At 42.7% G+C, this 22,850-nt stretch overlaps 1 pseudogene; it reads right to left on the reverse strand.

Annotated features, from left to right (window-relative positions):
* Positions 1-243: 243 nt before the first annotated feature.
* Positions 244-22,850, reverse strand: part of LOC132502915 (calreticulin-like) — a 34,498-nt pseudogene continuing 11,891 nt past the window's right edge.

The following is a 22,850-nucleotide window of genomic DNA, read 5'->3' on the forward strand; positions in this document are numbered from 1 at the left end:
TACTTGCCTAAGGTAATACAGCTGATAAGTAAGTAGGGCCAGGAATCAACCATGGTCACCTTGAACACCTGGCAACCATATTAGCTTCTTATGAAAAGACTGTCACACTTCATGCAACTACTTGTTCGTATGTTTATTTTTTGAGAAAATTTTTAAAAGAGGAAAATTACTTTATGATTATTTTTGTTAAAAGGGTATTTTTTCCATGTGAGACTTGTCTACTAACTGTACTCAGTCATAATAGATATTTACTCACTCATTCAACAAACAGCCTAATGCAATGGAAGGATAATCTTTGGAACCAGACAAACTTGAGTTCAGATACGGGCCCCGCCCCTTACTGCTTATTTGACCCTGAGCAAGTGACTTGCCTCCTCTTAGCAGTTTCTGTATCTGTAAAAGGAAGATAATAATGGTATCCTCTACAATGGCTGTTCTGAGGATTAAATGAGCACATTTCAGTAGTTGCTCAAATTTATAGGAAAGTGCTTTGTGATCTGTAAAGAGCTATGTGAACGCATATAATGATATTGTGAGCCGATGGTACAGAAAGGATAACTGTAAAACCAGCAAACCCGCAAACAAGTAATAATTAACTAAACATTAGGGCACAAAACAGCAGAGAAGCAAAAGGAGTTTCACAAAGTATCTTTGTTTATGTTAAGAGGAAGTCTGATTTTGTTTTTAAGTGCTTGATACACCTGCAAGAAGAAAACATCAAGCATCATCAACCACAAATACAGCTATCAGAACTGCTCAGTAAATACTAAATAATACAGATATTTAAACAAAATAAAATCACTGGATATACTGGAATAAGTTGAAAGTGAGGCTCAAGTTTATACAGAGGCTTTTTTACTGTCAATTATTTTATAAATACCATGATAATGGTAAGTACTAATAGCTACTATTTGTTGACTGTCTTTTTATATCAGGCACTTTGCACACATAGCTAATTTAATCCTTCCTTACAGCAGCCTCATGAAACAGGAATTATCACTCCCTTTCCATTGACAAGTAAAGAGAAGCCCCAAGAGGTGATGGGACTTTCCCAAGGTCATACAGAGCAAAGGAGATGGGATATAGAAATCCAAATTCAATGTTCATTCAGAGAGAGCAAGTAATTTTGCTCCCCAGACTTTACCAAACCATGAACATTCTTCCTTCTAAGCAACATCATTTGCCTCTGAGAAGTAACTACTTGTTACCCAGTTATAGTTCATCCTCTGATCAACATGGACTTCTACATTTTTACCCAGAAATGCTCTCTCATCATCATCTTCCTTCAGCTGCCTGTAATTTCCTGGTTCCTCAGCAGAATCCTCTTCACTTCCCTCTTCTTCAGTTCCCCAGATGTCATCTTCCCTTTCTTCCTCCTTTTCTTTTTTCTTCTTGGCCTCTTTTTCCTGTTTTCTTTTTTCCATTTCTTTGTACAGTTCTCTCCATTGCTTCTCTATGTCCTGTTTAGAGTGTGGAATTTCAAAATAATTTACAGATGGTATAAACAAAGTTAACTCACTTTAGAAATGTCTGGCATCTTCCCACACTCTTAAAGATTTCTGGTATGGTGTTTATTTACCTATAAATTTTCAGTACGTGTGGGGTGGAGAGAAGTGTGTGTGTGTAATTTGTTCGTAAATAAAATTGGTTCAGATTCAACAAACATCTACTGAATGCCTACAGTATTGCTAAGCATGGTGTGAGACAGTCTACACACATTATTTCTATTCCTTACAGCAATGTATGAAGTGTTACTGCTCCCACCTTCTAGATGAGGAATATGAGATTCAGACTGATTAAATCAGTTCCCCAAGCTATATAGTTAGTGAGTGGTAGAACTAGAATTAGAAACCAGGTTTTCTGGTTCCAAGTCTGGCCCTCTTTCTGCTATATCACGGGAAAACAACTTTTATGGAACTCTTTGAATTTGCTTTTGAACTGTAGCCAGTACAAGTTTGCAGTCAGACATGGGACTTCTGAGTTCTCTAATGTGTTCATCCAGGTGCTAGAATGTGATCCTTAGAGCCGTCTTCATAAATTTTACTACTCAGAGGGGCCTTAAAGAAAGGACATAGTCCTTGGGACTTCCCTGGTGACACAGTGGTTAAGAATCCGCCTGACAATGCAGGGGACATGGGTTCGAGCCCTAGTCTGGGAAGATCCCACATGCCGTGGAGCAACTAAGCCTGTGCGCCACAACTACTGAGCCTGCGCTTTAGAGCCCACGAGCCACAACTACTGAGCCCTTGTGCCACAACTACTGAAGCCCACGTGCCTGGACCCTATGCTTTGCAACAAGAGAAGAGGCACTGCAATGAGAAGCCTGCGCACCACAATGAAGGGTAGCCCCCACTCGCCGCAGCTAGAGAAAGCCCGCGTGCAGCAACGAAGAACGAATGCAGCCAAGAATTAAAAAAAAAAAAAAAGACACAGTCTAAACTCCTCTAGGGCTTTAATCCTCACCTAGAGAATCTGGTGGTCTTCTACCCAGACCTGGGGGACAAAGCTAGATTGAGAACCTGCATGCCCAGTAGGATAGGGCCTTCGACAATCCTAGTGGGAGCAAGTGCTTGACATCTTGCTGTGTTCCCCACATTATTCCCACATTCTCTCTTTCAATCAGGCCTTCATTTTCTTATGCCTGGAAAGCACTGGCTACAGTTAACGTCTCTATTTCTTCACTTCCCTCTCGCTGCTCTACTCACTGATCTGTTCCCAACCTCCGATCCTTACCAAAACAGTTCTTGCCAAAGGCAACAAGAGACCAACTCTACCAACTCCTCAAGCTCACCTGGACCTATAACAACTTGCTAAACCATTTCCTTTTCATTAGACCTCAACCAACTCATATCTTCCCTTTCCGGCTTTCTTTATTTTTATGTGATTACTCTCTTGCAAACATCCTCAACTCCTTTGCCCTTCCCTCCTTTAGTTGGGCAAATCTTCAAATCTGGTTAAATCCAACTTGCCAGGCCTGCACCTAAGCAGAGAAAATGGTGAGAGAAAATAGTAAAAACAGATTGTTCTCATTTTAAACTCATTAAAACTCAACTCAAAAATTAACTATAGTCCAATATAAAAAAAAATTATAAATGCCAAGACATTTGACAATTAAAAAAAAAAAAACTAAACTCAAGTGAGCCCTTAATGCTAACTGATGAGCCTACTATATTTCTGTGGTTGGTTCACTCTCCTCCTTTTCCCCTGGAGCAATGTTGGGCTAGCAAGACTTTCTCAGAGCTGCACTGCACTTCACTATAATTCCTACCCAATTCTCCTTTTCCTCTCTCCTTTCACAGGTGCCTATTCGTGCACCCTCTACCCTTCATCTTTCCCAGGCATTATTCCCAATAAATCGCCTACATTTCTAACACCATCTTGGTGTCTGCTTCCCAGAGAATACAACTACATATACTCCCACCACCAGATCTACCCATCTGCCTGTATTTATTCTTATATAGTCATTCTTTATTCCTGTGATTATGGATAAAATATCCATATTCCTATGGAAAGCCAACCCATCTTCTTGGGCACTAGATATCATCCACTCTCATATTCTTAAAAAAAAATTCTTAAGAATTCTAGAAATTCTCCTCTTTCTCTCCTATATTGTTTTTGCTCTTTATTGTATCATTCCCATTAACATACAAGCAGGCAGGAAGATCTACTGTATATAAAAAAAAATCTTGACCAACGTTTCCCTTTACCTACCACCCTATTCTCTCTATACTTATTACAGCAAAACTTCACAAAAGACTAGCTTATACTTGCTGTCTCTAGTTGTTCTCCTTCCATTCTTTCTTGGACCCATTTTTTTCCCCTATACCTCTTACTGAAACTGCTCTTGTCAGAGTCACCAATGAACCCCATGTTATTAAATGCAGTGGTCCATTCTCAGTACTCATCTTTCTTGATCATTCAATACAATTGATCACTCCTTTCCCCCTTAAAATACTTTCTTCACTTGGCCTACAGGATAATGTCCTGGTTCTCTTCCTACTTCACCAGCTACCCTTTCTGTTTTGTTTGCTGGTTCCACTTTATCTCCCTGATCTCTAAATATTGGGGTGCCCCAAAGCTTATCCTCAATAACTCCATCCTTCTGGTCATTGGGGTCAAAAACCTTGGAGCCAACCCTCTTTATTCCAACTCATATTTTGTATCTAATCCATCACTCTTGTGAGTTTAGCCTTCAAAATGGATCTAGAATCTGAACATTCCTCTACCTCCACCACTACCACTCGCTTCTGTGTTTGTTCCCCTATAGTCCTTTTTTATTCCTATAGACTTTTGCAACGCAGCAGCCAGAGTAACATCTTAACCTATGAGCCAGTTCATATCACTCCTTTGCTAAAAATGGCTCCAATGGCTCCCCATTTTACTCAGGGAAATGGCCCCAACTACTCTCATTCTTTCTCACTCAGCTCTAGTCACACTGCACTTCTTACTTTTTCTTAGACAAGCAAGTTATGCTTCTACTTCAGGGACTTTGCATTTGCTGTTCTCTCCACCAGAAGGCTCTTCTTCCCAAACATCTGCGTGGTTTGCTCCTTACTTCCTACAAGTCTCTTAAATGTTGCTTACTCAACAAAGCCTCTCCTGACCAAAAAGCAAAACCCCCATGATGACAGCCCTCTCTATTGCTTTATTGTTCTCTGTAGTTTATCTCACCATCTCATGCATACATATTTACTTCTTTATATGTTTCTTGTTGGGCTTCCCTGACTGAATGTAAGCCCCATGAGGGCAGAAACTTCTCTGTTTTATTTCACTGGTATATCTCCAACAACTACAACAGTGCTTTGAACAAGCACTCAACAAATATTTGCCAAGTGAATATATAAGTTAATAATAAAGATAATTGCTATCATCATTCCCAATTTATAGATGAGGAGACTGAAGATCAGAGAGGTTAAACAACTTGACCAACGTTGTACAGCTAGTAAGTAATGGAGCCTGGATTTGAACCTAAGCAATCTAGCTCTAAAACTCATGCTCTTGACCAATATGTAATACTTCCTCAATAAAACAATATTAGAGGACCTCCCTGGTGGCATAGAGGTTAAGAATCCGCCTGCCAATGTAGGGAACATGGGTTCGATCCCTGGTCCAGGAAGATCCCACATGACGCGGAGCAACTAAGCCTGCACACCATAGCTACTGAGCCTGAACTCTAGAGCCCACGAGCCACAACTACTGAGCCCATGTGCCACAACTATTGAAGCCCGCGCGCCTATAGCCTGTGCTCCACAACAAGAGAAGCCACCGCAGTGAGAAGCACGCACACCGCAACGAAGAGCAGCCCCCGCTCGCCGCAACTAGAGAAAGCCCAAGCGCAGCAATGAAGACCCAACACAGACAAAAATAAATAAAATAAAATAAAATAAATTTATTTAAAAAAACAGTATTAAATGATAACCTCAAAGTAAAAACAAAACGAAACCAGACTAAGAAGTGTCAAAGTCTAATTTTTATTTTTTCCATGATGACTGTGTCAATGCTTCTTTGAAAATGCTAAGTATCAAAGTTCTCTCAAAAATTTCTTTTTTGGGACTTCCCTGGTGGAGCAGTGGTTAAGAATCCACCTACCAATGCAGGGGACATGGGTTCGAGCCCTGGTCTGGGAAGTTCCCACATGCCACGGAGCAACTAAGCCTGTGTGCCACAACTACTGAGCCTGTGCTCTAGAGCCCACGAGCCACAACTACTGAGCCCACATGCCACAACTACTGAAACCCACACGCCTAGAGCCCGTGTTCCTCAACAAGAGAAGCCACCACAATGAGAAGCCTGAGCACCACAATGAAGAGTAACCCCCACTTGCCACAACTACAGAAAGCCCACACACAGCAACGAAGACCCAACACAGCCAAAAATAAAAATAAATAAATAAATTTCTTTTAATGCCTGTGCTTTGCTGCTGCTCTAACCATGAGCCTCGTCTGCCTTTTGGGTAATCAATCATTGGCCACAAACCTGCTTGAATGGCCCTTCCTGCAGAACCAGGAAGTCTGGATGAAGGGTGGCACCAAGAAGAAGCCATTGTCCTAAGTATCACTCCACCCGTAAAATCGTTCTAGGAGAGCAGGGAAGCTGGTAAACAGCACTAACATCTTGCTTCTTTCTCCAAGTCATCCATCACAAATGGGTTCAGTGGCTCCCTTCTAGATCACCACACTGTGAGCAGGGAGTGTGACACAGAAGGAGAGTGCATTCTAACTCAACAAGTTAAAGGCTGCATGTGACCTTACACAGTTTATATATACTCTATGAATCTCAATTGCTACATCTGAAAAACGGGAATAACAATACCTGTCTTGCTGGGTTGTTTTAAGGGCTAAGTGGGAAGACTTTTGGAAAGTGTTCATAGAGTCAAGTACAAGGTTGTAGATGTCCAATGAATACAAGTTCTTTACCCTGCCTCTCAGGGCCATGTAACCAGCAAATGAGACAATGACTGTGAGACTGATTTTTTAAATGCAGAGAACAGTGCACAACTGAGGAGTCAGACACCTGGAAATCCAAGTGAGGGAAAATCTTACTTTTCTTATTCCCCAGCTCTTATTTCCAGCCTCTTCTGCAAACTCCTGATCATTTGTAAGAAGGAAATTGTCAAAGATGCAGCCTAATTTCACCTGTTGAAATGGAAACAATGAGATTATTAGAACTAGGTCAAAAGACTTTAAAAAATCACCTGGAAGCTTTGCTAAATGCAGATTCCTAGGCCACAAACCCAGAGATTTTAATCAATAACTGAGGTGGAGTGAGGGAATACAAAGATGATTAAGAGCACAGAGGGTCCAGAATGCTGTACCACCTTAGCTGATCTGCTCTAGAAAGAAGTTACTTTACTGTTTCCCAAGGTTCTGTGTTCTCCAAGCCTGTGACCACTCTTTCAGAGGGTTGTGAAGAAATTTTCATCATTCTGCTAGGCTCCAAACTTCTGTCCAGTGGCTCTTGCCCCAGCTCAGATTGACAGTCTCTGCTGCCACTTATAGATGTCCTTTTTAAGGTTCTCTCCTCAATATAATCAGAAAAACTAAAAGAATATGGGGAAAAGAAAAGGTTTAAAAAGAAGTGCAAGCACAATTTAAGATTCTCTACCATATTTCTCTATTTTTTAAAAATAACATATTTAAGATGTACAATTAAAGAAAAAGATGAATCAAGTCAATGGTATATAATAATTTCAGTGTTTATTAATGATAAAGGAACAAAATAGAAAGAGCAGCAGTCATGGAGTCAGACAGCCCAGCTCAACAACATACTAGCTGTGTGACTTTGGGGAAGTTACTCAACTCCTCTGAGCCTATTCCCTCATAAGTGAAGTATTAAAAGTAACTCCCTTGAAGTGTTGTCATGAGCATTAGAAATAATATATGTAAAGCACAGTGTCTAGCAGATAACAGTCATTCGATAAATGGTAATAGTTATTATCATAACTTTTCAGTATCTGGATATGTTTCAAAAGAAACAAAAGGAGAGTCATTCTGGATTTTTTTGCTTTAGCATTATATGTTAAATAAATCAGCAAGTTAATTGTGTAAGAGCCGTTGTGTGACCACGAGAAAGTTTGCAGCATGAGTTATCATGTGTCCTTCCTCTAGGGTTTGAAAAAAGTTTTGTTTTGTTTTGCTTTTTTTAAATAAGGAAGACTTTTATTTGGCTTACATCATCCCCCCAACCCTGCCTTCAGCAGAAAAATAAATGACAAAATAGCCACTTTGAATAAAGATCGTTAATTTCCTCTGAGCCATTTAAAAAATTGGTTTTAATAATTCCTTATGCAACTTTACGATTTTTTTTTCTTTTTGTGAGTTGGGATTTATTTATTTATTTATTTTCTTTTTTTCTTTTTGAGCTGTCAGCAGTCTTGGTTAGGAAACTGCTCGGTTTTTGGCTCTTCCATTTTTTCTACTCGCACAAGAAATGTTTCCAATCTTCCCTGTTCTCTTTGGTGCTCACTTGCCCCCATCCCCCCTACACTAAACTCCTGGCTCTGCCTCCAGCTGAGAATCAGGACATGAGGGCCAGTCCTGCTTCCTACAGCTAATTAGTGGAGGGACCTTGGTTTACTCATATCTCTTCTGTGCCTCCATGTTTTTATCTGGAAAATGGAAGAAAATATAATTTCCCTGCTTTCTTCATACAGTTCTCAGGAGAGAAGAATATGTGAGAAAGAGCTTTGTGAGACTGTAAAGCCTAAAAAGTTAATTCACTGAAAGTTACCTGGTTTCCTGTGATGTCCCACTTGAATCACAAAATGGAAAGAGTGCCAAACCTATGTTTGAGCACTTACTAGCTATGGGATCTTGACAAGTCAAGTTGCCTCTCTAAGCCCTCCACTTCCTGGTCAGTAAAACGGAGATGATAAGCCCTACCCTCCAGCCCCACAGGGCTGTGACACAGACCATATGACCTAAGGAATGTCAATGTGCTTTGCATTATGGCTGTTAGGCTATATTCATTGCATTTTTTGTCACTACTCCTTCAAAGATCATGAGGAGTCCCAAAGCTAAGAGAAAGAATTTTCTTGTTCACTGCCATCTCCTCCTAGTCTCTGTCCTGATGAAAGAATGCCGTATCTTCTGCCTAAGGAAGAAAAAAGGAAAGAAAAGAAAAAGGACAGTGTATGGGAGTGTAGGAACAGAGAACAGGATGGGTCAGGGACTAAGCAGGAAGATTAAGCAGCTTACTAGGCTAGGACCTGATGCAGAGGGCGATGGACTCACAGAGCATCTGGAACCCCGGGTTGCCGCAGGGCAGGTGAGAGAATTCCAGCCTATCTCTATGCTGAGTCGCTAGGCTTTTCCAGTGAGGTGCAGGGACCCTGTGATAAACTGGATGTGTTGGTCTGGCTGAGTGGGTAGGGTGGAGTAGGACTTGGGAGTGCCAGACCCAACTAGAACTTAAAAGGAAAGGATGCCTGCAAGGGTGATGTCAGCACTGTGCAGAACTGTATCACAAGACAACAAAAAAGAGAGATAATGCTGGAGTTTCAGAAATGTAGTCTCTCAGGATTTGTCCCAGACCTGCTGGATCAGAATCTGCATTTTATTAAGATCTGAGTGATTCATACGCATGTTAAAGTTTGAGAAACACTCCTTCAGCATGGTTTAAATTCTCAAATAGAAAGTTTTGCCTACTTGAGGAGGAAGATAGAACTCAGAGCAATTAGTGTCAAATAATTTTTAAATTTTGTAGATGAACAAAGAAACTGTTTAAAGTGTGTGCCTTAATGTTTTCAGTGGAAAAAAAAAACCCCAATGCACTTTAAGGAAACAATCAGATTAGGCATATTAATATGACCACATATTTTTTCAAGATGTAGAAAGTTCCTATTATTTATTTAAAAGGGAGAACTGAAAAAAAAAGAGATAACAATGGGAATTTGTACAAACTGTATCCACATTCTTCAGATAAAAAAGGAACAAAAGAAGGACATATGTCTCTCTTCTTCCTTCTCTCCTGAACCCCTACTATGCACATGGTAATTTACATACATCATCTCCTTACACTTGTGTGCTGGCCTCACTGAGTCAGGAAAACAAGAAAGTCAAAATAAATAAATAAACCAAGAAAGCTTCAAATTGGGAGTGTCTGTTCAAAAGACCTTTAGCAGCCTTGAACTGTAGAAATCACTGGTCAGAGACGGAGATTTCACTGGCTGTAGAACATTCCAGGATACAACCAAGAACAAGTGGCTGCAGTTTCTAGAGGCTCTATTGTATGGTGGGTGTAATCAATAAACAAGGACTTTACGGGCTGACAGACCTTTGAATCCTGTCTCTCCCATGCACTAGCTGTGTGCTCTTGGGCACATCATGTGACATTTCTGATTCTCAATTCTCTCAAACATAATACAGGGTAATAATAAGGGATATTAATGCTCACTTTCCCTTCCTCTCCAAGGGAATTCCAAGACTATGTATTGATAGGTTGCAGTTTCCAAGAGGCCTCCTGGGCTAAAGCTTTCACTCTGGGGCAGGCACTTGAAGTGCTCTCTTTCTCCTGAGTTGGGAAAGAATCCTCGCATTTTCAACATCAGGTCTCATTGGAAGAAAACAACTCTGTGAAGGCCTGAGTATCTGAGCCCTCCTCTCCTCCTTCAAATCAGAGCCAGGAAAGGTAACTGGCAGAGAAGAGGGAGGCTAAGTCAGGATTTGTCACCATGGCTGGGACAGTCCGTCCCAACATCTATCTGGGGATTTTAATATTTCAAAGTTTTACCACATCTCTGATTCCCTTTTATTTCCAGAACTACCCCAAGATTCACATAGGACCGGCCTAGCAGTATAAAGTATTGGAACACTGAATCTAGCCTCAGAAAGGCCTGCATTCAAATTCCAGCTCTTCTGCTTACCAGATGTGTCTTCAGGCAAGTTAGCTAACTTTGCTGAATGTCAGTTTTCACATTTAGAAGTAGGAGATTTCATAGTGAGAGTTAAATGGCATTTACAAAGTCTTTGAAATAGTGCTTGGTACATGGTAGAGACTAAATAAATTTTAGCTATTATAATTATTAGGATGAATATAATTAATCCCATTTTAAAGAGGAACAGTTTGAGGTTTAGAAAGGTCAAGACTCACTCAAGTTTTGTAATTTCCAGCCTGGAGCTCTTTCTACTTTGTGGAACCTTTAGAGGGACTGTTCTTCCCTGGCTCTGAGCCCAGAGAGATTTACCCACCAAAGGTCCAGGCCAAGGACACTAATGTTATAATAGTGACAAATGGTTGGGTCGGGTTTATATTCAGCGTTGTCTATTTCTGGATGAATCCACTCCCCCTGGTAACTGAGATTGTGAATGATCCGAGGTTAACATTGTCCCTAAGCAAAGCACCAAAGAGTGAACATGGCATTAGTATTTTTCCATTCTTCTCATGCAATCAGAAAGATTAATCAATTAGGCATAGGGATTCAGAGCAGGATTCCTTGAGCTTCTCTCCCTTGCTTTGAGCTAATGCACAAGACTCTTCCAGGTTCCCCTTTCTTTTTTTTTTTTTAAAGATGTTGGGGGTAGGAGTTTATTAATTAATTTATTTATTTTTGCTGTGTTGGGTCTTCGTTTCTGTGCGAGGGCTTTCTCTAATTGTGGCAAGCGGGGGCCACTCTTCATCGCAGTGCGCGGGCCTCTCACTATCGCAGCCTCTCATGTTGTGGAGAACAGGCTCCAGACGCGCAGGCTCAGTAGTTGTGGCTCACGGGCCCAGCCGCTCCGCGGCATGTGGGATCCTCCCAGACCAGGGTTCAAACCCGTGTCCCCTGCATTAGCAGGCAGATTCTCAACCACTGTGCCACCAGGGAAGCCCCCAGGTTCCCCTTTCTACCCAGAGGGATATGAACAAGGTAGCAGAGACCCATTCTGAGCCTGGTCCCAGCTCTCTGCATAAGTTTGTTCATGATGTTAAGAAAACGTAGCTTCACAGGGAACCACCATCTAAGGACTCTGGACTTGGGGCCATTCTCTTCCTGGTGTGCAGTGTAGGAAACTGTGACCAAATAAAACAATGTTTGTTTCAGTCAGTATTATCTCTGGAGCATTTGATAGTCAATTCCTTTAGTTCCCTCTCATTTCTGACATGAGGTCAGGACTTAGCCCTTAAAAAGAAGTTCCCCCACCTTCCCCCAACATGTTTGGCTCATTCATGTCCTACCCTTCCCCTTTCTGGACCACTTCTGAGACTTCCGGTTCCTGACCCCAGACCCATTTCCTGTTTTGATCATGTTCCTTTGACTGATTTCCACCACTCCGGACAAATCCCTTGCCTAGGGCTCCCTGGACCTCCGCCTCCCAGCATCAACCTTGACCAGACCACCTTCTCCCAGATAGGCACAGCCCTGAGAACACGGCCCAAATGAGGCTACAGTCTTATGGAGAAGGGGAAAGGAGGAAGATGACCACAAGATCTCAGAGTTTCTGTTCTGTAGATTAAAATTTACATCTCTTCTCTCTTATTTCTCATACCGATTGGCAGGAGAGACCCCCTCACTTTATACTTCAGGTTTGGTGTCAGGGGCCCTTCCCACTCCCCATTCATTGCCTCATTCCAGTCGTCTGGCTTCTTGGCTTCCAGGTCTGGGATGTATTCGAAGTCTTCCCAGTCCTAAAACAAAATGTTCCTCCATGAGGGCAGATGGGTGGGCCGGAATGAAACTGGGGTACAGAGTACAGTAGGGTTGGACCTGGCGCCCTACCCCTGCCGCTCTCCTGTCCTCACCCATGTGAAAGCCCAGCTCAGGACTCTGCAAACAAATCCAAAACATACAGCAGAGAAAAAGCCTTTAAGCAACTCCAGTGCCTCCTCATATTCTCTATCCTTCTGACCTTGACTACTTTAAGCTCAAATAAGATGGGAATTTTCCTTATCCTGGCCCTCTCCCTTCCCCAGTTATATGCCCTGACTGTCAGAACAAGTCTTCTAGCCTGACTCCCTCTTCCTGAAGGCCTCTCTTAGTGACCTGCCTTGTACCCCAGCATGCTCCCAGATCTGTATCAGTATTCCCTTGTACCCCAGGTCCCTTCTATTCCCTAAGACAGAGCTCCAAGTCATGGCCTGTCCTAACGTTCATATTTCTTCTGCTCTGGAGCCTCCAAAGTTTTGCTCTATCTACCCGGCAGTTCACCTTGGTGCTGACCACTTCCCAGACTTACTAAAGGCTTTGCTGCCAAGCCCACTAGACTCACAGTCATTCAGTAGCATGAAGTTGCCTAGTTCCTGGGATGCCTCAGCTGTTTTGTGGTTCCTGAGACATTAACAGTCAGCACCCTCTCCTGGGGGCTATAGACTTGATAGAGCTCAGCCTATCTAAGTAGTCTCCACCTTCTCCGGGTCTACTCAACAGGGAGCATAGAGGTCTGCAGCCTCTCCCCTCTCCCTCAGGCCTTGATCCAGCCCTGACTACATCAGGTGCATGGTCCACACCAGGAGGGAGAGTCTATGGTTTGTCTTGCTGCCCTGAGCCTGCCTGCTGGGTCTGGAAGTAAACTAGTCCCTAATTCTCCCAGGGTGCTGAAGATCCAGACACTGCTTGATCATCTGCCTTAATTCCCTGACTACACCTCCCTCCCTCTGGGTTTGGAGCCCACTGAATCTCCCTACACATGGCTGGGCCACCGCCCACCTCTCTACAGGCCTCTCCTTAAGGAATGGATTCCAGTTGCTGGGTGCCATGCTGCTCTTTGCTGAACCCTGAGCATCTCCTCTGCATGAGGGTGAATCTGCTCTTACCTCAGGAGCAGCAGCCCAGCAAGTGAGGCCCTCCATGACCTGGCTCCAACAGACCATTCCAACTCATCTTCCATCACTCTCCACCTTGAACTTTATGCTCCTAAAATACTAAACGGCTGCTTTCAGTTCTTTACATAACCATGTTACTTTCCACTTAACTGATGTGCCTTCACTCCTGCTGTTCTCCGGGTCTGGAATATTTTTCCTCCAACTCAATTTCCCTTGCTGTAATGAATTTACTGTTTGAAATTCAGTACATGATTAACACATAAATGCCATGTATTAAGAACTTATTATGTACCAGGCATTAAATTATGTATATTAGCTCATTTAATTGTTACAACAACCTTCACATATAGGTATTATAATAATCCCTGTTTGTGAAATTTCACAGCAGTTATATTCTTTGCCCAAGGCCTAACTGCTTATAGGTGGGGTTTCGCAGTTAGTAAAGGGTGGAGCTCAGATACAAACCATATCTGTCTGACCCCAAAGTCTATGTTTCCAATCCCTAGGTTAACCAAATCACTGAAGCATGCCTCTTCCTTCCCAGAACACCACCTGCACCCCAACTCAGCCTGAGTTAGGAGCCTGTTTGGGGCTCCCACAGGATTTGGCTTCCCTGACTCTCACCATTAATTACACAGTGTGACCTGCATCTACGTACTTGTCTGTATCCCTCACTAGATTCTGAGTCCCAGGAGGATTCTCAGTCCCTGGATTGTTCTATTCATAGCTGTATCCAGTACAGCTTTCCAGTGAATGATAATGAATCAGTGAGTATATTCCACATGTTTCCCATATCAATAACTTTGGAATCAAAGAGATCCAGGTTCAAATGTTGGTTCTAATGTATGTGTGCCTGGGCAAGTCACTTCATTTTTTAAGCATCACTTTCCTTGTCCTCATAGAGGCTGCTAGCAGGGGCAGTAAATCCTCAATAAACGTGAGGTGCTTCCCTCTTCCCTCCATGTCTCTCTGGATACCAATATTTAGCTGGACACCTCCTTGAGGGAAAGATGCTCCCCGTTTCTGCTCCATTGTTCCTAGCTTCCTTTGCCCATCCCCAGAGCTAAGATCCCCTCCTGCTTCCCAGCGAAACACCTCACCTCAGGTTTCTTATCTTCAGAATCCTCTATTTGTAGGTGTTCATCCCATTACCTTGGCTTCCGGGCATAGGGGTCTTTTATCTTCCTGGGAGGCAAGAAGTCACAGTCGTCCTCCAGGTCCCCAGCTGCTACTTGCTGGTTGTTAATTTTGACCTCATAAGTAGCACTGGGGCGAATAATCAGAGTGTACAGGTGAGGTGAGTGTCTTTATTGATCTAGAAAGGGAACGAGGAATATTTCAGTCCCCTGTTGGACCTCAAGCATTAAATGAACCATCTAAAACAGACCCTCAGTTCCTGAATGCCACCTCCCACATAGTCACAAACACACTTTACCACATCCCTCATCCCATTTCTCTGGTTAACCCAAAAGAGACTTTGGGTCTCATTCTCCTGAGTACAAACTCCTCTGGTCTCACCTAGTTCCCAACCTTCCCTTCATCACAGCTCTGGTCATTCTTTGACCTTGTCTGTTTTTCTGTCTGTCCCACTAGACTCTGAGCTTCTCAACTGCAGGGATCGTTTCTGACTCATCTGTTGTATCTGCAGGTCCCAGCACAATGTCTACCCTGAGCAGGATCCCAGGGAGTCCCTGTATGCACAGTCCTGCTAGGGAAGGACTTTGCCCCAAACACAAATTCTCCCATGACTCAGGACCTAGGGGCTTCTCTAGACTCAGTCTCTGCCTCTCTCCTGTGCTCTACTTGTGCCAAACTTCTTGCAGTGCTACTCTTTCTCAAGTCTCCTTGACTTTTCTCATGTGATTACCTCTTCTAGTAGCTCAGTCCTCCCTAAAATTGTCACCTTCCTTTACAAGACCAATTCATGCTCATCATTCAAAACTCAGCATAGTAGAAACCTTCTTTGTGCTACTCTGAAGCATTTCCTAAGGCACCAGGTTGGGTAGGGGGCCTCCTCTGTGCTCTCACAGACCCCAATCAGACTAAGTAGTCATTCTCCTTTGCTTGACTCTTACCTTTACTGGACTCTGAGTTCTGTGAGATTAGAGGCCATGCCTGGCTCACTCTATCCCCAGCCCAAGGCCCAGCACAGAGATGGCATTCAGTGATTTCCTGTTGAGTGGCTGATGAAATCCAGCTATTATCCTCCAGCCAACCTAGATCTCTCTAACCCTGATGTTACTAAGGTAAACTCACCACCCATTTCTAAGTCCAGCACTCCCCATCTCCCCCGTCTCTTCCAATATCTAGCAGTGGGGAAGTGGGCCATGGTAAACATTGTTCCAAGAGATAAGCTTACATGACTTCCTAGGCTTTCAGATCAATTGCTTCTATGTGAAATCCTGTAATTTACAGCACTTCTCTGGGTCTATTTTCTAATCTGCAAAATGGAGATGATAGTACTTAATTTATAGGGGTGTTGTAAGGATTAAATGAGATAACAAATGCAAAATTATTATCCTTCCCCCTAGGCTGAAGACCAGCCCACACACTCACCCTGTGCTTGATGGTCTTGTTGTTCTCATGGTATTTCCCTTGATAACGAGAGATGACTTGTACTTTGTTGTTGCCAAAGCCACAGATGTCAGGGCCTGGAAATTAAATCCCAATACATGAATTTACATCACTTTTAGGCAGTTTGCCTGTTTTGTGGCTAATACAGACATAGCAGGAAAGAGATTGCACACACAAATTTAGGATTATTTGAGGAGAATTTAATAAAGGGACTATTTTAATTCTTTGTTTTGTTTCGGGTTTTTTCTGTTTTTGTTCTTTGTTTGTTTTTGTTTTTGGACACACCATACGGCATTCGAGATCTTAGTTCCCCAATGAGGGATCGAACCTGCATAAAGGGACTATTGTAAATGGTGGGGGCAGGACATTGAGAAAATATAAGGAATAATGCTATGCTCCAGGCTATTCCCATCTCTGAGCTTGAAGGGGCTAGGAGAAGGGGCAGTTACCAAAGCCCAGGAAAAAAAGGAGTTCAGTAGAGAGGGCAGCCAGGAGATAAGCTGTGACTTTCAGCCAAGGGACACAACTCTCCTCCCTCCCTGTGATCTTCTGCCAGGTTTCCATTGACCAAACCCAACTGGAAGCCCCTCCTGTGCCAGGCACTTAATACCACGTCATTTAATTCTCACAAGGAGGTATTACTATCTCCACTTTTAGTTGGGAAAATTGTGGCCCAGAAAAGTTAAGCAACTTGCACAAGGTCAAACAGCTAATAAGTAGCATTGCTGGGCTTTAAACCCAAGCCTAACTAGAAACAGAGCCTGGAGCTCTTCCTGCTTTGTGAAAACTTTAGAGGAAACTGTTGATTTGTGAGTCCAGAGAGCTTAACCTGGCAAAGGCCCAAGAATAGGGGTTTTTTTTTTTAATATACATTTATTTATTTTTTTATTTTTGGCTGCGTTGGGTCTTCATTGTTGCACGTGGGCTTTCTCTAATTGCAGCAACGGGGGGCTACTCTTCGTTGCATTGCACGGGCTTCTCACTGTGGTGGCTTCTCTTGTTGCAGACCACGGGTTCTAGGCACATGGGCTTCAGTAGTTGTGGCACATGGGCTCAGTAGTTGTGGCTCGCTGGCTCTAGAGCGCAGGCTCAGTAGTTGTGGCGCACGGGCTTAGTTGTTCTGAGGCATGAGGGATCTTCCCAGAAAGGGGCTCAAACCTGTGTCCCCTGCATTGGCTGGTGGATTCTTAACCACCGTGCCACCAGGAAGGTCCCAGCAAGAATAGGTTTTAACCTAGTTTTTCTACCTAATTTCCCATGCTATTGCTCTCTGACTATCCTAAACATGTGCTTGCGTGCACACCACACACACACACTCACACACACACACACTCACTGTGCTCTAGCCACACTGGTCACATCGTTTTTCTACTTGCATTTGAATTTCATGTCTCTGAGCTTTTGTACACACAGTTTCCTATGCCCAAATTACATTTACTCTATCTCCTTTTCTGCTTATTAAAATCTAACTCATTCTTCAAAGAATAATTAATACCTTCTCCAAAAAGCCCCCAGGTGGACATGCCATCTTTTGTGATCTCATAACTCCTCATCAATACCTTTTTAAAAGTATGTCTTCATTCTGCCTTTTAAAAAATGATTCATATGCCTGTGTCCACACCAAGCAGAAGGCAAAAGGGTAGAGTAGAAAAAGCCCAGGCTTTACAGCCAGACAGACTGGGTTCAAAATCTGACTTCCGACTTACTCATCTTGGGCAAATTTCTTGCCTTTGTTTTCTCATCTGTAAAATAGAGATGATAATAGCCCAAACTTGTTGGGTTGTTTGAGCATCAAATAAATAATATTCATTTGAAAAGGAAAAAAATCACATTAAAAAAACCTATTTCCAATTTCCTTTCTACAACCACCATGTACATTACAATATAAGCGCCTTGTGAGAAGGGTAGATTCTGAAAAAAATAGAGATGGGCAGATTCATGTTTTACACCCCCATAGTGCTTTATTGGTCTACCTAAGAAAGGGATTGAAAAATAAGAAAGAGATTGAAAGATAAGAAAGAGAGTTGAGGGAGAAGGGATTCAGACAGAAAAAGGATGAAGCAGCTGAAGAGGAGGATTTTGGCAAGGGCAAGAGAGATATCTGGAGCTCCCTGGGAAAAGAAAAAATATCTAGAGAGAATTTTAAGGAAATGTTGGTTTATGATGTGTAGTTTAACCCTTTTCCTCTGAATTTGTGCAAAAACCTTCAGTAAAATCCACATTCTTCACCGATGATTTGGGAGTTGGACTAGTTGCTGTTGTTTCTTGGTTTTTTAAATACCAACCACGTTGAAACTGAGCTAAGTAAGAGCTGGACTGCTCCAAGGAGGGCCAGTATACTGAGGTTACAGGTGCAACACTGGATGCACTACAGATGTTGGATAAAGGTGATTTCCCTAACCTTCTGTGCCTTTCTCTCCCTGAGGGCAGGAACCTCCTTCAGAGCACAAAGCCTTATTGTAATAGGTACATTTGAGGGTATCTACACAGTTTCTGATCCCTTTCTCTTTTTCTTAGAAATGGAAAGTGTCTCTCTGTACCGTAGCCTTGTTAATACCATGTGACTCTTCACCTCTATATTAACATTTAGGTTTAGAGTTGCTTTTCTCAGGTCTTCTAAGAGTCTTACCACAGGGGGAGGTGGAGTTATCACATTAGAAATTTCCTGTTCCAAAGAATATGAAAAAGAATGTGTATGTTTGTATGTGTATGTGTGTATAAAAACTGTATATATATAACAATCATTTTGCTGTACAACAGAAATTAACACGTGGTAAATCAACTATACTTCAATACAATAAATTAAAAATAAATAAATTTCCATCTGAACCTTTTCTACAACTACAGTGGCTCTCATTAAGACCTCACAGGGCTGACAGCGACTGCTGTCAGAGAGCTTACAAAACATGATGTAATACTCGGATTCTGAATGCATATCCTCATGGTTCAGGGTGTCAGGAAAGAGTTTCACGAACCCACCACCGCAATGGATGCCTTGCTTGTGTTTTACTGAAAACTGAACCACCAAGTTCTCGTTCTCATTGCTGAATGGCTTGAACCTGGTGGGGAGGGCATAAAACTTGGCATCTTCACTGGTCTGGAGACCTGAGAGCAGAGAGCACAGAATCTTTAGATTTAAATACCCTAAGAGCAGCCAGAGAAACCTAACACTTGGTCTCACCAATCTCTGCTACTTTCTTACTCACCTACTGCATGCCAGGTTATGTCCTGGATGCTTTACACACATTATTTTATTCAAGCCTCAGAGCAACCCTGCAAAATTGGTACTATCTTCACTTTTACAAATTAGGAGTCTGAGTCATGGGGAGGTGAAGTGACCTGCCTAGGGCCACAAGGCTAGTAAGGAACTAAACTGGGATTTTTTTTTTTTAAAATGCACCCACTTTATTTTTTTTTTAATATTATTTATTTATTTATTTATTTGGCTGTACTGGGTCTTTGTCATGGCACAGGGGATCTTCGTTTCCTCATGTGAGATCTTTGTTGCAGCACAAGGGATCTTTAGTTGTGGCATGTGTGATCTTTTAGTTGCGGCAGGCGAACTCTTAGTTGCAGCATGTGGGATCTAGTTCCCTGACTAGGTATCGAACCAGGGCCCCTGTACTGGGACCACGGAATCTTAGCCACTGGACCACCTGGGAAGTCCCCTAAACTGGGATTTTTATGACATGTTTGACTGATACTTTCTTTCCCTTATACCATACTGTCTCTGATTTTCAAGAGATACTTAAATACTATTCTGAAGCCTTACAAAACAAGCTCTGTTTCTATTAAGACCCCATGGGTGGCCAGAATCAGGCTCTGCCGTGCACAACTGCTGTGGTAGGAAGAGGCCCAGCACAGACTCTTAGAATAAGTAATAATTGTTGCTAACATTTGTTGAACACTTCCTCTTTACCAGACAATATGTTTCATTCATGTGTATTACTATTCTTAATCCTCATAAAAACCCTATGAGGTGGGCCCTACTAATATCTCCACTTTATCATGAAATCATTGAGGCTATTTCACTTGTCCAGAATCACACAACCAGTCTATCTAATTCCGGAGCCCCCAACCCGAGACTTTATCTCCTCATCCAGAGAATATCGGAGCTCTAAGGGGTCTTAGAGCCTTTCTAGTCTAACTACATTACTTTACAGGTGACAAAACCAAGCCCCAGAGAGGGAAAGTTACTTATCTAAGATCATATAGTCACAAGTGACAGACACACAAGCCAAGTGTCCAGACTTCCAGGCTAGTGGTCTTTTCATTATTTTAAGCTGCTGCCCAGCTTTCTGGTTATGGCTCTGTCACTTTAACTCTCTGAGTCTTAGCTTCCTCATCAGCAAAATGTGGGTAATTAATCATACCCCAGAGGGTTCCTGTGAAAGTTAAATGGGTAAGAGATGTGAGAAGCACTTTGTAAACTGTCAATATAAAATGCAAGGGACTATCATTATTCATGCTTGGTGAGGATCCTTCCTTCATGATCCCACAGCTCTTTGTACTTCGTTGGGTCACATTGTGTTGCAATTAAGTTTATTTCAGTCTCTTTGAATAATTTTTAAGCTCCTGAAGAGCAGGGGCCTCTTTAATATAAAGATCTAAGGGGAATTCCCTGGCAGTCCAGTGGTTAGGACTCTGTGCTTTCACTGCCGAGGGCTTGGGTTCAATCCCTGGTCGGGGAACTAAGATCCCACAAGCCACGTGGCATGGCCGAAAAAAAAAAAAAAGATCTGGCATAGAGGAAATGCTCAATAAATATGTGTTAAATTGCTCAGAAGGATCACAGGTGCTGATTCAGATGTCTCTCGAGAATTTATTGCACACCAGGCTCTGTGCTCTAAGCACTGTCATGTCTAATATTACATTAGGAGCTGTCTATATTTTAAAGAGTATGCTTATTTCCCCAAAGACCTCAAGGGAGGCTAGAGTAGCCAGAGAAGACTTCATGGAGGGAGGAGTGGGCACAAAGGAAAGAGCACTGAACCCACAGGTAGAAAACCAAGTCTTGAATTTCCACTCTACCAAACTTAGCTGTGTAGCCATGTGATTCCCCCCCCACAAACATGCACGCCCCGGAGCCTCGTTTGAACCCAGAACCCTTTTAGAAAACCAGGAGGTACCTAATGAACCTGAGTAGGATGAGGTATGGGGAGCAACAACCAAGAAATCAAATTGAGAGTAGAGGACTTCCCTGGTGGTGCCGTGGTTAAGAATCCATCTACCAGTGCAGGGGACATGGGTTCAAGCCCTGGTCTGGGAAGATCCCACATGCCGTGAAGCAACTAAGCCCATGTGCCACAAGTACTGAGCCTGTGCTCTAGAGCCTGCGAGCCACAACTACTGAGCCCATGTGCCACAACTAGTGAAGCCCGTGCGCCTAGGACCAGCGCTCGGCAACAAAAGAAGCCACCACAACGAGAAGCCCGAGCACCGCAAGGAAGAGTAGCCCCCACTCACTGCAACTAAAGAAAGCCCGTGTGCAGCAATGAAGACCCAATGCAGCCAAAAATTAATTAATTAATTAATTTTAAAAACAAACAAACAAACAAACTGAGAGTAGGTGGGTGGCTGTGCAGACTGAGCCCTCAGAAGAGTCACTCAGACAGCCTCTAGTTCTCTTCTCCTTGGGAGACAATTTTCCAGAGTGGATTTAAATGAGGCTTTAAATGTTCAAGCCAATTTGTAATTCTCCTCTTTACTAAACATGAAAATGAGATTCATAACAGTAGCCAGGAGAAAGAAGATGGGAAATCACTCCCGAGGACAATCAATGGATTCTATTTATAGGACAGAAGCTTTCTCAGACAAAAAACCATTGCCTAGAGCTCCTCCTTCCCTCCTAATATTATTTGGCTCTTACAGCAGCCCTGTCTAATGAACATGGCAAATGATGACTATTATCTCCATCTAATATCAAGGCTAAGAGAAATGAAAAGTCTTGCCTAAATTATGCAGTCAGCAAGTCATAGCTCTAGGTCTGTCTGCTCAGTTCTCTATTGTAGCAAGCAGCTCCAGGGGAGAGCAGTATTTGGTGGTTACATAGTGCTTTCCCCTGTTTCAAGTGCAGAGTGTTAAATTTAAAAAATCCTAGGGTTGGGGCTTCCCTGGTGGCGCAGTGGTTGGGAGTCTGCCCGCTAATGCAGGGGACACGGGTTCGAGCCCTGTTCTGGGAGGACTCCACATGCCGCGGAGCAACTAGGCCCGTGAGCCACAACTACTGAGCCTGCGCGTCTGGAGCCTGTGCTCTGCAACAAGAGAGGCCACGATAGTGAGAGGCCCGCGCACCGCGATGAAGAGTGGCCCCCGCTTGCCACAACTAGAGAAAGCCCTCGCACACAAACGAAGACCCAACACAGCAAAAATAGATTAATTAATTAACTCCTACCCCCAACATCTTCAAAAAAAAAAAAAGAGCTTATAATGTAGCAGGTACAGACATAAACAACTGTAGCACGTGGTTAGCACCATCATGAAGACTGAAATAAAGAATCACACACACACACAAAAAAAATCCTAGGGTTGGGGAAAGCAGTATAGTCCTGGGTAATGAACACAGTCCTGGAGTCAGACCTAGAATCAGGTCTCAGCCCCAGCTCTTGCCAGCTGTGAATATAGCCTTGGGCAAATTATTCAACCTCTCTGAGGCCCCCTGAAAAATTGGGAACATAATAGTAACCATCTCATGAAGTTATTAGGAAGATTAATGGGGATAATGTGTCTAAGAACTTACTTTTAAATACCTGTTACTCAACAAATACATTATTATTTTTGTGGAGACTTCATTCTTCACATTCTACTACTTCTTTTTATTCTAAGAAAGAGAAGTGAACTGGTAATCACAAATAAGAACAGTTGTATAAAAGTCAGAACTTTCTCAGTAAATTAGTATGTTCCTAAATTGTAGTAATTACCTTTACCCTATTCTTTATCTCTGTAAAATTTTCCTGCAGTGAGCTGAAATTTACCATAATCCAGCCTGTGTTTAGATTCAACCCATCGTTTTTTCCATCCATCTAGGGAGTTAAAGA

Source organism: Mesoplodon densirostris, chromosome 2 (assembly GCF_025265405.1).
Source record: "Mesoplodon densirostris isolate mMesDen1 chromosome 2, mMesDen1 primary haplotype, whole genome shotgun sequence".
Classification (NCBI taxonomy): domain Eukaryota; kingdom Metazoa; phylum Chordata; class Mammalia; order Artiodactyla; family Ziphiidae; genus Mesoplodon; species Mesoplodon densirostris.